The sequence below is a fragment of the Alexandromys fortis genome, unplaced genomic scaffold (genome assembly GCF_014885135.2).
Source record: "Alexandromys fortis isolate MF-2015 unplaced genomic scaffold, M_Fortis_MF-2015_v1.1 scaffold_4, whole genome shotgun sequence".
Taxonomy (NCBI): Eukaryota; Metazoa; Chordata; class Mammalia; order Rodentia; family Cricetidae; genus Alexandromys; species Alexandromys fortis.
The window spans coordinates 15,687,398-15,702,509 of NW_026067944.1; the positions used below are offsets into that span (position 1 = coordinate 15,687,398).

Below are 15,112 nucleotides of genomic sequence, written 5' to 3' on the forward strand. Positions count from 1 at the left end.
TACACAGTTCCTGCTCCTTTTGTTTACTTCCTTTGTAGTAATCATTATTAATTGGCATATGTTGTACACTCAATTGAACAGGTAGAAACCTCAAGTCAACAATATTAATCTTCTTGAGTGTAAGTTATATGATTGTCTTGATTCCTACTGGTTAGGAGAATGAGAAGAATGGATAAATTAAGGGAGAAGAAGGAGAATGAAATGAAGATGATAAAGAGGAGGAGGAAGGAAAGGGAAGAAAGAACAACATGCAAATAAACAGGACATATAAAAGACAAAAAAAAAATAAAAAGGGCAGATCCACTTCTGAGTGTCCATATGAACCTAACAGGCATTGGACTACATTGAACCCCAAATAAAGCCTGCCAAGTTTCTCATTTCTCTGTAAACTATGCGCATTTAAATACTCTAAACAACAGGACATGTCTGGAACTGCGCATCCCAAAGTTGCGAGTTAAAACAGAAAGGTCTTATTCTCATTGTCTCATAATCTAGCTCCTGTTTGTGCACTGTCAGTTCTAAGGTGTATTCTACCCTTGCCGCTCGATCATCCTTCTCAGGCTCACTTGCTCTTGAACCCAGTGTCTTCTGACCTTCTGCCCCCTCATGAATGAAACTGCATTTCTGAATGTCACAAATGATAATCACAGAATAAAATGGCTTTTCTCTGCTTTGTACTTTTCACCCACTGTGCACGGTTTTAACAGTTTTGACTACCCATCCTTGAAATTCTCTTTCCCCCTGACTTTCTCACCATTAAACCCATGTGTTTAAACCAATGACTTGTGTTGTTTGTTTCATATTACTTGGAAGGAGCTCAAACTTTATGGAAGGAAGAAGCTAAAGGATATTGTTTTATTTTTTTAAGTGGTCATTTTAAGAGCAAACCTTTCATGGGGGATGAAAAATAACTCTGAGCTCTGCATTTCTAAACTCCAATTTTCTTCTGGATATGAAAAGAGTTAAGACAAAAAGATGTCTGTAGGACAACAGCTGACAAGAAACATTCCTTCAAGCACAAGGGAAAGAAAGTAAATTTGTATCTTTCTTTGCTTTTTTTAGGTTCAGTGGTTACTAGCCTTTAATAGTAACTATGTAGAAGTCACCAACTTGGTTGATTTCTTGACTCACTAATGTTTTTTTTTTTTTTCATATCTGATATCTGACACTAGCCTGTAGGCAGAAGCCGCTTGTTAGGTTCCTGGCCATCTAGACCCAAAACAATCACACAGAAACTGTATCAATTATAACACTGCTTGGCCAATCATTTAAGTGTTTTTCTAACTAGCTCTTACGTCTTAAACTAGCCCATTTCTATTACCTTATATTTTACAACGAGGCTCATGGTTTACCATTCCCAGCGTGTGGGCGTCTTTGTCCTCCAGCAGCTCCCTGACTCCACTTTTCTTCCTCCTCTGTCTGCTTGGAATTCCCAACTTCTCTGTTCTGCTATGCCACTGGTCGAAACAGCTTCATTCATTAATGAATAAAGCAATACACATACAGAAAGACACCACTAGCCTATCATAATCAAAAGTATTTATGGGCCATACATACTCTGAACTCTATTTTAAATAAACACTGTCCATGTGTATGCATTGAATTTGGTTTCCTTGGGAATTAAATGTACAAGTACACAAAGGTCTCCTGTGTCAGTTAACAAATGTCAATATGAAAAGATGAAAAGAAATTCCTTGAGGTATTTATAATTGCTGTACTCTCTGCTCTTCAGGTAAAATATGTGGCTCAGATCTTTAGTTAAAGCTGTCAGACACCATTAAATAATACAAAAATATAGAAGAAAGATCTATTGTAGTTGATCCCTCAAGAAGATATCCAAATACAACTTGGCACCAAGGCACACTTTTTGCCTTTGTTGTCCCTCACAGATTCAGGAATATGGATGCATTAGGTTACCTGAACATATAGGAATATGAACATTGTTAGAAAATATTTCTGTTTTCAGGTTTTAAAAGATGATCATCCTTCATCGGAATTTCAACCCATTTGTGGTATGTCTCTCAACCATTTGTTTACCCTGTTGTCTTGGCTCTGAGGACATTTATACTTTCTGAGTTACTTTTTATTACCCATTCTTTACAGCACACCTGTGAGTTAGCAAACTATGATTATTCATACAGTGCAGATGGTGAAATGAAGGTATGATGCCATCTAAAAGCTAATGCTGAGCTGGAATGAGGATTTACGAGTCCCCAAACCTCACATAGTGCAGTATTCTCTGGTATCCCTTTCCTCGCCTTAATGTTTGGAAGCAAAATGCCTGAACATAATTTCAGTCTCAACCCAAATCCCGGCTACTTTCTCAGTGTAGTTTTAAGTCTTCCACATGAATGAAAATATACATTGAGCTTTAAAAGTTAAATACTTGCTATTCATAATACCCAAAGGTCCTATCATGGAAGGATGTTTCATGTTTGCAATATTGGATGCAGATAAAATGTCAGTTAATTTTATAGCACCCACATTTAAAATAAATTATTGTCTTTTCTGAAGGGTGTGTCGAAAAGATAAAGTGGTTGATTTTAGAATTGGTTGTCTTTTATATTTGCATATATTCCATTTTTCTTTTGTTTGTTTTTTTTTATTTAGTTCATGCTTATTAAAGCAAACAGCAATCTGTGGAAGAAAAACAAATGCCATTGGAAATAGATGGACTGAAGCATCTCATTCTGTGTGCTGTGTTTGGAAACTTCCCAGCTTAGTCAACCAGAGTAAATCACATTTTGTGCTATGAAAGATGATAATTCAAACTAAACTTCCAAATGGTTTAGCAGAAGCAAGAAACATAATTCTAATCAATACACTCTTGTTGATACTCATAGAACAGAGTTGTATTTCACTGTTTTTAAGAAGATGCTGTCTTGAAAAACCAGGCACAGAAGGAAAAATATTGACCTAATCAGATATGTATTTTCCTAACTATTCTTCTTTCAGGGCCAATCCAGGAGATGGTTGAACACAAAGAACATAAAACAAATAAATTTCCACAATGCAGAAACCACAAGTGATTGCTGTATACTATCTGTACAATACGCAAAACTCAGATTCCCGAGAGAGTTTTCAAAGTTTAGTTTAACGTCCATGTCGCTCTGGCATGTTTTCTTCCTGTTGGTTAATGAAGCACAGGAGCTAACGGAATTCATATGATTCTCATCTGTCATCGCCACAGCAGTGATGAAGCCCAAAATGAAATTCTACCCTTCATTCAGTTCCTGTAGTTTCATATTAGTTAGGTGATCAAGCACAACCAGGGGAACTCATCTGTTTTCAGATGAGGAAACTAGGGTCAAGTGACTTGCCCTGAGTCACACAGCGAAACATCACAAGAACAGGCACCAGGAAAAGAAATCCTGGAGTTTCCAGCTGGTAGCAGGGCCCCTGGGCCATGCACCTTCCAGGCAATTCTCTCTGATATTTTGTGTCACTTATTTTTTTATCACTCTTACTTTCTTTTCTTTTCTGCCAGAATCCCTTGCACCTTCCTTTCTTCTTTTTTCTTCTATTAGACACTCACCCGGAGATGCTATTCTCCATTGATGTTTCTCATAATTATCTTCGAGGAAACCAGAATACAGATTTAAAGCACTCATTAACATGCTGATTAGAAATTTCCTCTTAAAATTCTGAAAGCCGGCAGGGACCCCCCCAGAGATCATCAGATTCTGCTCCTGACTTCAGGCATGGCTCACCTAAGCAGTTTTACACAGATGGAACACTGTATTTATGATCCCCGATGAGAGAGTTCTGAACAACCCTTGGTAACACATCCCTAGGCTTAGTCTGCATTTCTGTGTAAAGGACCATACAGGAGACATAGGAAAAAACACACTGTTCTTTTTAAAGTCAGATTCCTACATGACTAAAGTTAACTATAGTGTGTGTTTCAGTTGCTAATGGCTTACATCATCAGAAGAGGTCTTCTTTGTTTGTAAGCATTCTTTTGAAATAATACTTGAAATTTTTTTTCACATTGAAATCATACATTATTAGACTATACAGAATCTTTTCCCATTTTTCATTAATAAAATTAGTTACTTTTTATTTATTGTTTCTTCTTCAATGAGGGATATGCCCAATAAAAAATATAAGTATTTTCTCCCAATCCTTACTATACTATCTGATAAGATTATCTATCTCACAAGGAGTTTTAGAGAACTTAGAGAATTAAGAGCTCTGAGAACATATGTTATAGAAAAAACAAGGTTAAGGTTGCAGATAGATCAGTGAACTTTAAAATGAAGAGGTTAGTCCTTAGGGACATACGCCATGCTGAGCAGCAGATGGCCAACACAAAGTGAACTCAGTGGCATTTCAGAGGGTTCCTTGTTTCATAATACATTTTTCTGGACATTATCTTCCTTCCTTCTCTGCTGCCTGCCTGCCTTCCTTCCTTCCATCCTTCTTCCCTTCCTTCCTTCCTTCCTTCCTTTCTCCTTCTGCCTCTCCCTCCCTCTCCCTTTTTTTTTCCTTAAAGATCTTTTGCAAATATACTATATTTTCTGGTGTTGCGTTTTTATAATATTTGTGTGTGTGAGATGTGTATCTCCACATCTATGTTTTTCTTTCATTCTTTTCTCCTGGCAGTTAGTTTGCATCATCCTATTCTGTTTTGTTTGGTTTTATTTTATATTATTCAATTATTATTTTTAGATGTCTGTTTTTAATCTAATGAGAGAGAGAAAGTAGGAGTGTGGATTTGGGTGAGTAGGCCATAGGGGAGGACCTGGGAACCATTGTGGGGGAAAGCATAATCAGAATACCTGGTACGCTAAAAAAAGAATATCTGTGTTCAATTAAAACAAAATACCCTGACCATCTGAGTCTTCCTAATGAAATCTGCAGTCCTTAAATATAGAAGTACATAAGTGTCAAAGTGGAGACATTGAAAGATGATTCCATAAAGATAAATATACAAAGAGCCAAAGAATACAGGTGGCTTTGTAACTCTCCTGATAGAAGTTAAGATATTTTGTCTCTGAATCTATCAGACATCAGAAGCAATGGAACGCAAATAATCTGGTCACATGGAGGGGGGAAAACACTCCAGCCAGGGAGAGGGCTTGTCTCTAGGAGAGAGATTTCTCACAGTTCTAACCAGACGTGGGTCTAGAAAGAAGCTGAAGCCCATGATGAGTCAGCAGTGAAAGGGGCCACACCTTGATGGACACGACCTAGCTTTGCTTATCTTTGGCCCTCTATTTAAACTTAAGGGCCCCAAAGACCAACTTGGGCTCACTAGGTCTTGTCTCTCTTGCCAATAAATCTCTCTTTTCTCCTTTCCATTTTTAGCTTGTCACTTTTAATTGTCTGATTGAAGAAGGATGGCCAAACTTGATTGCTATGGAAGGTTTGTGGGCCCCAAGATTGGTAAGTGCTTCTCAATGATGCAAAATATTAAGTAATGATTGACACCAAAACTTCTATAAAGGGCAAGGTCAAATGAAACTTTGATTTTAGCCCAAAGTGTCCCATTTTGTACTTCTGACCTCTATACCTACAAAACAATAAGACTTGGATTTATTAAGCCACAAAATTTGCAGAAACTTTGGACAGTAGCAACTGGGAACTATTGCATCCTTGATAGAAAATCTGAAATGTTTCTGTCTTAGTCACTTTTGTATTACTACGGCAACTGAAAACTGCTTTAAATGGAGGAAGAACTGATGTGAACTCCTAGTTTCAGAGTCTGTAGTGCACAGCTTCTTGCTCACATGGTTCTGGGTCTATGGTCCAGCAGAACATCAGCATAGGCTAGTATGATGGCGCAGAACCACTTGTCTTATGGAACTACCAGAGAGTGTGCTGCAACAAAGAAGAGCCCAAAACGTGATATAAATTTCAGGGACATGTCCCTGGTGGCCTGTTTTTATAATTAAGTACTATGTACAATTTTACTTTACCTCTCAATCGTGCCATCAAATCAGTAATCCATAAGTGAATTAATTAATTGGTTATATGAGAACCTTCTTGATATAATTGCTTCTCAGGACTGGTCATCACCAAGCTTTCAATAAAGGATTACTAGGGAGAGATATTTCAAATCCAAACCATGATAATGTTTCTTATATATTAGTTTCTCATTTCAAATTATCTTGGAGATATTCTTGAAACTCTCTCCATCTACAAATGCACTAATTTGACTACGGTACTGGTGGGAAAATCTTTTTAAAAGGTAGCCTCAGACAGAAAGAAATCCACAACATATCATCGATAAATTTCCAACAACTTGAATGATTGGGTCTTAATTTATAAATAATTAACATAAATTTTGAATGTGGAAATAACACTCAGGTTTTCCTTTTTAAGATGTGAAAATGACAATTCTGTTTTTCAAAGTTTCTTGAAATTTTTACATTAAGCACTTTTGAGCTTCTGAAACATTTTCTTGTATATACAAACCTACGAGAAGGTATGTTAGACATTGGGACATACAATAAATGGGCTATATACTCAATTTTGGAATGATATCCAAACAAAATTTACATTCATAAATTCTATTAATTACCTAATTTTGTTAGTGACTCTAAGTTGTAAGATTACATGCCATACTTTGTAATTAAATTCTGGATGCATCTTCCAATGACTTTCCTGGCCTTTAAACTAACACCGTTTAAATGGAATCCATGTCCACCTTATTTTCAGGTCCCTCTGCATACATAACTAGGCCAACACAGTTCATGAGTAGGTCTTCCATTAAGATTTGTTACAGGACTCTATAAAACAACGAAGTGAGAAACCATTTATATGTAGTTTGGGGAAAACTATGAAATACATGTTATTTGTGCACAAAAGGCAGTGCCTTTCATTTAGTAAATTATTCATATTTAGTAATTTAGCATGCTCTAACCATGAAGAGTGTCTCTTAATATCTATCATTGAAAATATAAAGCGAGGTAGCAATTACAGCTTTATTTTATTGAAGAGCTAGTTCCATTACCCCCAAGTTTACGTGCATTTCTATTTCATGTCGCTGTAATTCTGTATTCTCGAGCCCTTCCTGAACTGAAGAGCCAATATATACATATGCCATTGTGCCAGGGGGCACATATTCTGTTTTGATTTACTCATGTGCAACTCCTATTAACGCCAGGAAATTCAGGGCAAAGTTTAGTGTCTTTTTTTCAGGAAGGATCATGTTGTTACATATACCAAGTAACACATGAATTCTTTTCGACTATAAAACCAATGATGTGCAGCCACACACATTTAGGGCACTCATTTAGCTTTTCATTGACTAAGCGTCTCAATAGCTTGACTCATTTTTTATGGTATATAGTTTTTTTTAGAGCAAGGATGCGACAAAGAGAGACGTGAGGTAAATTTCTGGAACCATTGGAAGCACAGATACAGAAATTATGGGATGAAAATCTAAATTTTAAAATACTAAGACGTATAAAAATATACCATAGATAATTTTATGTGAAATGTATGAAAATGATAGATGTGTTTAAGATGATCTTTTTCATGTGTTGTCTTTTAGACAGTTAGAATAAGCTCTACCTTCTTGCTCTGTATTTGTAGAGAGAAAGGAAGCCCGGTGTGGGCACTGAGGTACTAAGAAAAGCTGAGAGAAGAAAAGGAACGCACACAGGGTCTTCCTTCCTTCCTTCCTTCCTTCCTTCCTTCCTTCCTTCCTTCCTTCCTTCATTCCTTCCTTTTTTTTCCTTCCTTCCCTTCCATTTTCCTTTGTTCTCTCTCTCTCTTTCTTCCTTATCGAACCGTTCCTGAAGTCAAGCACTGTATGCCTCTGTGAATGGGTGTTGCAGGTAACACAGGACAGAACCATCTTAAAAATGACTAAGGCCTGCAAGATATGCTTTTAGGTAAAGGTGTGCTTGTTGCCAAGTCTGATGACCTGCGTTCAATTGCCAGGACCTACTTGGTAGAAGTAAAGACTTGAATTCCAAAGTTTTCCTCTGAATTTCACATGCTATCTATGGCAGACATGCACATGTACACACACCCACACCCACACACCCACACCCCTCCCCACACACTAAATAAATGTAAAACGTTGTGACTCTTTATATCCAAAACCTTTATTTCTGAAAACAATTTTAAAAGCTATGCAAATTGATATGTAATTATTAGTTTTGCTTATGAAAATGTTATTGTGTACTATCACATTATTAAATATAAAACAGAATATAATGTGAGGTAGTCAGTAAAGTAGAACAAAAGACAGAATTCGTTATGTCTAAATTTAAATCTACATAAAACTGAAAACAAAAAGGTGAGATGTCCATACCAGATTCTTCCCGAAAGTTAAGCAAGAATTATTAACTGAACCAAGAGCTCTAGCCTTGAACTGCTTATGGAGATAGATAATATCAACAGCATTTTAGACATAAGGAGACTTAAAGTTAAATATGCAATGGACAAATGTGCGACATGTCATTTTGGAATTAGAATGTTGAAACATTAGACAATCTGTAAATGACATAGCATTGTGAAATGTCACACAAACGTGTGTGTGTGTTCCAATTACAATGTCTGACAAGACTTTTCATTTGACCCCCAAAGAGAATAAAAGACAGGGCTGAAGCGAAAAGACTTTTAATTCTTATTAAAAAAAAAACAAGAGATTCAAGAAAAATATAAATAGAAAATTTGAGGGGAAGTAGCCCACAGAGAGGTCTGGTGGTTTGAAGGAGAATGCCGTCGCATAGATTCATGTATTGAACACTTACTCCCCAGCTGGTGGCGCTGTTTAGGGATGTTTGGCCGTGCAGGGAAAATGCCACTGGAGGAAAGCTTTGAGAGTTTCCAGGCTGCCCTCTTAGCTGCTGCATGTTTGTGGTTTGAAAAGGCGAAGTCTCAGTCTCCTGCTTTGCCATCATAGATCCCCATTTTTCTAAAATCCCAAGTCCATTTAAGCTATTTCTTCAATAAGTTGCCTTGGTCATGGTGTTTTATCACAGCAATAGGAAAGGATGCCACAAGCCTTCAGTGTGTGCTTTCTGTTACAAACCAGTGAATTCCAGATTACCCTTGAGGAGCCTGAAAAAGTTAGAGGGCTAAACTCAATCTCTCTTTGTGGCTGCTAGAATTGATGGACCCTGAATATTTCATAAGCATAGTGTACCTTACAGCAGTGGAACTCTATGTCTCCTTAAAGATTATAACTGCAAAGTACACTTAAAAGTGAAAAATGAATTAAAATTACATTTAGCATGAGTAAATGCATAAATACCTAAAATAGCAAACAAATTTTTATAACTTAATCAATAAAGGGAATGGGTGTCTCTAGATGGTGCATGAAAAAAAAATCAAAACAAAATAAAATAATGCTAAAAATCTTATGGAGTAAAAATTTTATATGATTGAGAGAAACAGTATGATCTATCAGTTAATGTGAATCCAGAGTATGCAGTAAGAAATAGAATTATAATGTTGAGAGAGAGATAACAAAGAGTGAAGAAAAAGAAATGCAATTCATGGAACAAGAAAATGGACATATTTCATCATTCTGAAATAGCACCCAATAATTACTTCCCAATTAGGTGATGCATCATGAGGGGAAATAGGCAGGAAGGAAACCTGGCTTGTGAAATTTTAGACTTTTAATGACTAGTAACATAATCTCAGTCATTAGGAATATAGTATGTGTATGTATGTTTATATATGTAAATAGTATTATGCTTATGTTAGTCTGGGTTCTCTAGATAAGGAGAAACTGTAGAATTAAGATGTACTACAAAAGAGGTTTAATATATGGTCTTATGTTCCATGGGATGGGTCAAACCAACAATGATTCTCTGTAGCTGGAGATATTAGGAACCTAGTAGTTATTCAGTGTGTGAGACTAGATGCCTCAGGACTTCCAAAGTGGCTTTGAAGGTCTAGAAGATTTGGGGGAAGCTGAGGTTTTCAGTTCACCTTGGAAGGCCAGAAAATCTGGATTATGATGAGAGAAAATGATGGTAACATTAATGCCCACAGCAGAGTAGATGCCAGCACCAGCAGACAGCAAAGGCAGTCAGGCAAATGCAGCCTTGCTATTGTTTTACACATCTATTTACCTGGACTGCCATAGATGAGTGCTACCCAATTGTACCTAGATGCAACTGTCTTATTAATTGATCCCAAACCCAATCAAGTTAACCACCAAGAGATTCTATCATAAGCTGGAGAAACTATCCTTTCTCCAGCTCTTACATTCTTTCTGCTGCTTATGTTACAATGTTCCTGAGCCAAAGGAGAGTATCACAAGTGTGCCATTAGTGGCTTAGGATTCAGGGGTTCTTAATTCTCAGAATTACAACCAGTTATGAATCTCTGCAGTTACTTCAAAATTAAAGAAGTTTCTCTGGTCAAAGCTGACAGCAACACTAATCCACAGATAAAATCATAAATATTTAGATGTCAATATTCAGATGGCAGCTCATCCACTTAGCAAAACGAATTGTAGCTTCTCTTCTGAGATCTATGGCCTCCTTGGCCACAGGCTTTATACCAGGTCCACAGTATGAGAACTGAAAGTCATCCTGTATATCGGGCCCCAAATAACATCCCAATAACAATGATGAAACTATTGTATCAGCAGACCTACCTTGCCTAGCATACAGTCTGTGGAAGCCCATATCTTTAGGAAATGATGGAGAAACAGAGACAGAATTGTGACTCACAGGCTGGATACAACTTTAAATTTGCTTTCATGCCATACTGTTGTAATGGTCTGTCCTGTACCTTTAAGAGACAAGCCCTGCCTACTTCCTCCCCACCAGGTCAACCTAGGCTTCTAGCCTGAGCTCCTTCCTTTTCTGTCTCTCTCTGAAGAGGTAGCTTCTCCTCTCCTCTCCCCCCCCTTCTCTCTCTCTCTCTCTCTCTCTCTCTCTCTCTCTCTCTCTCTCTCTGCCTTTCTTTCCTCATCCCCCTTCTCTGGTGTAGAAGGGTCTTCTTTCTATGTGTTACTTTCATTGGTTAAATAAAGAGACTACCTTGGCCTAGTAATAGGGCGAACTCAGGTAGGCCGGGAAGACAGAACAGAATTCAGAGAGGAAGAAGGCAGTGTGGCAGATGCCATGGCTCTCCTCTCTGAGATGGACTCTGGTTAGACTCATGCCGGTAAGCCACAGTCAAGTGGCAATACACATTAACAGAAATGGGTTAAGATGTGAGAGTTAGCCAATATGAGGCTAGAGCTAATGGGCCAAGCAGCAATTTAATTAATACAGATCTCCGTGTGATTATTTCGGGCATAAGCTAGTTGGGCGGCAGGAAGCGGCCCACTGCTCCTTTTACAACACTTCTCTTCTTCTCCCCTGTCTCTTTCCCCTCCATAACCCACTAAATAATTACCTACTTTCTCTGTGTGGTGTCCCCTATCCGGCTCTGTCTCTCACCAGCTGTGCCTTGTAGACCTCTGCCCTCTGCTGCCCCTCTGGAAAAGACATCATTTTATTTTTACCTTTACAACTGTTCTTTTTGAAATGTTTTCTGTGGAAAGTTTTGCTCTTTTTCACAGTAGACCCAAATGTAGTCAGTGACAGTGCACCATAGCCCAGATGCTCTCCTGTTTTGATATTTTTCCACCAAACAAATTCCTCTACCGTTACCTTTAATGTCAACCTTATTTCAATTTACATTTACAGTTTGGTTCTTTGCCGGAAAATCACATGAATGGCCCTAGCAGAGTCTGATATTCTTTGTTCTTCTAGGAAACCTCCTGAGCCAGGCATCCACTGTCTATTTCTCTCAGCAGTCTTGTCGTCCAGGATCCCAGGAGAATGGCTCATTAGGCTCTATTTACAATATTCAAGAGCTTTTTTAGCCATTGTTCCAGATTCTTTGACATTCTTCTCTCAGGCTAGTTACAAAGGCAGAAGTGTCTTGTGATCAGGTTTATCAAAGCAAGAACCCATCTTTTGATACAAATTTTCTGGGTTTGCTAATCTCCTCATAGTTGTAACAAAAAAAAAAAATACCTAACCAAAGCAATTTATGAAAGGATTTCTTTAATCAGACAGTGCTAGGGGAAACCCATGCTGTTGGGAAGGTGTGGTGGCAGAAAAGGGAGGCTTCTGGTCACGTGGCGTTGCGGTCAGGCAGGAGAGTGAAGAGTGTTGTGTTCAGCTTCCCTTTCATTTTTATCAGGTCCAGAATCTCAATCCATGGAATGGTCCCACCCATAATTAAGGTGGGTCTTCCTACTTCAGTTATCTCGCACAAGAATGTCTCCAGGTGGTGGTTGCACCTTTAATCTCAGCACTCTAGGAGGCAGAGGGAGGCAGATCTCTGTGACTTCAAGGCAAGGCCAGCCTGTTCTATAAGAGCTAGTTCCAGGACAGGCCCCAAAGCTACAAAGAAACCCTGTCTCGAAAAACAAAACAAAACAAAACAAAAAGTCAGCCAGTACCTAATCTCATCTAGTTCATCCTAGATTTATATGCCCAAAATCCAAAGAAATCTAAATAATCCTTCACAGGTGTGCCTTGAGGCTTTAGCCTAGGCAGTTCTAGCTCTAGTCAAATGTAAAGCCAAATCAAATGTTACATGTTTATTCTTAAAAAAAAAAACAGAATAACATGGTGTGATTTATACTGATATCAGCATCACTCTACTCTACAGAAACCAACAGTGGCAGTAAGCTGGAAGTAGGAAACCACAGAGGTGACTAATGGAAGGCAGGAGGTAACTCTGTCCTCTGTTGGGAGAGTGCTTACATAATGTAAATGAAGCCCTGGGTAAGAACACCACCACTACACAAATCCTGAATATACCCCATATCCTGTCACTCAAAAAGTAAAGTATGGGGTTCAGAAATTGGAGACTACGTAGCCAGTTCAAGGCTAGTCTGAACTACATAAGACGATGTCTCAAAATGAACAAAGCAAAATGAAGCAGGCAGAACAATGACCTGAACAAAATCTTTCAAAACGGTGGAATGCTGTCTTCGTAGTTTTCACTATATTTCAAATTAAGGCAAACAAGATGCTGTGGTTTTATCAGTAAGGTGCAGAAGAAAGATATTTACCTAAACTAAATTTCACTATTTAATATTTTAAAATCACTTCACTAATATTCTAATCAGGGATTTATTTAAAGGGAGCCAGGCTATAGTCACCTGTTTCTAAACACAGGCGTGGCAAGCTCAGGGTAGGGTGTAGTAGTCAGGCCATTTCACGTAGGTGTGGTTTTATGACCTCTTTTCTATGCTGAGTCAAAGCTGAGTCCTTCCCAAGTGAGAGAGAGAGAGAAAGAGAGAGAGAGAGAGAGAGAGAGAGAGAGAGAGAGAGAGAGAGAGAGAGAGAGAGAGAGAGAGAGAGAGAGAGAGAGAGAGAGAGAGAGAGAGAGAGAGAGAGAGAGAGAGAGAGAGAGAGAGAGAGAAACTATCAGCGAAGCAAGTCCAAGGTTATTGGGCTTGCATTTGTTCCTGGGATATCCCCAACACACAGCAAGCTATGACGTGTATAGTTTCCACTGTGTGGGCAACGGGAAGGAACGATGTTGGGTCAGAAAGATATTATTAGAGAGAGTATTAATATACTTTTTCTTTGAAAGATTTAAAGATTGCTATTAAAGTCTTCAATATACTATGCGTACATATGTGTCTGTTGATTTAACAGATTTGTATATGACAGCGGTGACTTAAAATAAACAAATCTTATTTCAATATAGAGCTTGTTAGTGTCCCAAACCTCAACTGCCTTTAAATAGACCTTGTTCTTTGCAGAAGGAGTCATATGCACAAGATGTCCGGATTGAGTTTGGCCATCAACTAAATACAATGGGTGCCAGCCAGACTGAAACATATCAACTGGATATCAGCCTGCTTCAAAGTATGGGAGCAGCAAGCTATTAGAGTGCCGAGCATCAGTGGTACATATTTCTATTTTATCTTTATTGTAATGAGCAAGCCCTGTCTTTAGCTCCCGCTGTGCACTTTTGGAGGGTCTTCCATATGGTTGCTGCTAAGTACTTGGCATTTTCCCAACTGTTACAATTGGGTCAGTGGGGGGGATCGCTTAGGAGTAATAAAATAAGGGTGACTGCAGCAGGGCGGAGTGAGATTCCTACCCACGTGGCAGCTTATTGCCTCTCACGCATTCAAGCACAGCTCTCTGGCACTCATTACCATGGGCAGCCAGGGTAAGCATTTTCCACCAATGGCGGTTCCATGAGAAAAGACCAAGCGCTAGGCACAGTATCTCTCCTCCATTATATTTCCAGTTCTGTTTATTTTATCGTCTAAAAATGACTAAATAACTCGAGGAAGGAAGACAAGTGTACCTTGCCAATTTATGTTGTTCCCTAAACGTTTTCTTAACAAACTCTTGGCTAAATTTGACTAAGAATAGCAGCTGCATGGGGTTATCAGTGTTCCTGGGGGTTTTCATGTTTTATGAAGTTAAAAAAAATTGTAGAAGGCAAATCTGATGAGCCTCAAAACTTAAATATTCCTGAGATACAATTCATAGATTCGGGAATACTAGTAGCACTTTAAGGTGTATTTTACACCCAAAATCATATCTATAAAAAATGTTGTAATCATTACTATTATTAAGTACTAATAATTGAACCAGGGCCTAGCATAAAGCTTGAGTTTTATTGAACAACACCTCCAGATACAGTTTCTTTTTTCTAATTCCATGAAAGGCAGTGTTGCTACATAGGAGATTTAGAAGGAAATATGTTCAAAACAAAATTATGATTGTAAACAGAAATAATGCATTAAGCACAGAGATGTACACATACATATTCACGTACGAGATTTTCCATATTTACACATTCAAGAATTTACATAATTAAGCTCTTGTTTAGAATAGCTTGGAGAATTTTGTTATCAAATATCAATCTAGAGCTATATACCTTTTTTTTTTAATGTGTGTGACTGGGTGCTTTTTCCTGGGCCATTTATTTGGCATCTAGAAAGAGTTGGCCACGTTTAAAAAGAATAGAAATATGAGTAGACTTTCAACCTTGTTTCCGGTCAAGAGCATTAAACAATAGCGCTGCATGAAGAAACTTGTTCGTCACGCCTTTCCTGGCCAAACAATCTCCAGACCCCAGATCCCCAGAGACAGAGGCAGGCTGGTGGAGGCACCCGGAACGGGGCAGCAGGTGAAGCTGGGTCCCGGAGGAGGCTGTG

At 38.3% G+C, this 15,112-nt stretch overlaps 1 long non-coding RNA gene across 1 annotated transcript in view; it reads right to left on the reverse strand.

The window, feature by feature from the left end:
• LOC126505616 (uncharacterized) overlaps positions 1-15,112 on the reverse strand; it is a 112,635-nt gene that overhangs the window by 91,993 nt on the left and 5,530 nt on the right. The window lies entirely within an intron of this gene.